This window comes from Apium graveolens, chromosome 10, assembly GCF_009905375.1.
Source record: "Apium graveolens cultivar Ventura chromosome 10, ASM990537v1, whole genome shotgun sequence".
In the NCBI taxonomy this organism is placed as follows: domain Eukaryota; kingdom Viridiplantae; phylum Streptophyta; class Magnoliopsida; order Apiales; family Apiaceae; genus Apium; species Apium graveolens.
In genome coordinates this window covers 181,218,799-181,220,556 of record NC_133656.1, presented here as the reverse complement: position 1 = coordinate 181,220,556, position 1,758 = coordinate 181,218,799, and positions in this window count along the sequence as shown.

Genomic DNA, 1,758 nt, shown 5'->3' with positions numbered 1-1,758 from the left:
AGTATAATCCAAAAATTGAAAATTAAAACTGACCCAAAACATATGGCTCGACTTTAATCATTCGGGAATCGAACAACTGAAGTAAACACATAAATCTTCTCTAATAAACATGATAAAACTATCTGTAAACTCAGAATCATTCAATAACCATTCAAAATCAAAACCGAAATTCAAGAACAAAAACCAAAACTTTGATTTTTATAAAAACTTCACCTCAGATCATGATTCTGGTATGAATAGAAAGAGCTTTTCAAGAGCTTTAATTTGATACTAAGAACAGCAAAAACGGATTCCTAAATCCTTCAAAATCAGAGGTTGAAGATGAAGAACAAAATCATACCCCTAAACTTTTGTTCTTGAATTTTCTATTTTCTGAAAATTTTTGGTAAAAATAATTAATAAAAAGAAATTGCATCTATTTATATTTTTACAGATAATTAATACTCTAAAATAAATTAAGGGTGTTTTTATTCCCATAATTAAAATAATTAATCCCCAAAATGATAATTACGGAGAATAATTTTAAAAACAGTAAATATAAAATTTGTATCAAAATTTTCGAAAATTCGCGAATAATTCAAAAATACGAAAACGGGAGGTATTTGAAATATAAATAATTTTATAAAATAAAAACACGAATTTTATGGACTTCAACGTCTCGGTGGGGTCCCGGTCCGTTGATTTTTGAAAAACCGAAACGATATCTATATTAACATAAAATCCCGAAAACACATAAAATGCATTCAAACGCATATAAAAGAAATAAAACGAAAAATGCAAATAAACACACGTCCAAATTACGGATGGATTCATATAAATGCATCTTAAACACATAACAAGTATCCTATTGGATCATATCGGATCCGAAAATACATTACTTAGGCGCTAAGTAACTTTAGAAATGATATAATTTAATACCAGATTTGGATAATTATCAAAACCGGGCTTCTTATAAAACACTTTATACGAAAATTATGTAATAATATCCCACCTTTCGAGAATACGGGTTTTGTTGATCTATTAAAATGTTTATTGTATCAATTTTTTTGCGCCGGGACGCTTACGGGTCAAACCGTAATCCGGATCGAAAAAGTCAAAACACGGAAAATGTCCGAAATTACCGATTTGGGTTAGGAAGGAGTTTTCGGAAGAGTTTCGGGTTGTAAAAACGCAAAAATAGTTGAAGTTGGACGATTCCCGGCTTTATAAAATAGTTTTTGTAATTATTCAGAAAATAATTAATAGATCCATAAATCATTATAAAATCATATAATAGTCCAAAAATTACCAGAAAAATATCACAATTATCTATATTTTATTCCGGATATATAAAAATTATAATATTCAAAGAATATCATATATAAACATCCAAAGCATCAACTCCAATTACTAGATAATTCCCTAAAATTCACATAAAATCACATAAACAATTCCAAATAATAATAATAATAATATTTGAAAATATGGGATATTACAAATTCTGAGTTATTTATAAGTCTAACAATATACTTGTAGATGACTCTGTGAGTTAACACTTATAGAGAACTCTACTATGACATATCAATAAGTCATAATAAAGCTTATCGAGAAGTCCCTCGAGAAGTCATAAAATTGACTTATCGAGAACTCACTCGAGAAGTCTTAAAATGACTTGTCAATAAGTCAATAAGACTTATCGAGAACTCAGTTCTCTATATACTTTTGACCACTTTGATTATGCCTTATGCTAATTTTGCATATTGAAAATGCAAATCAACA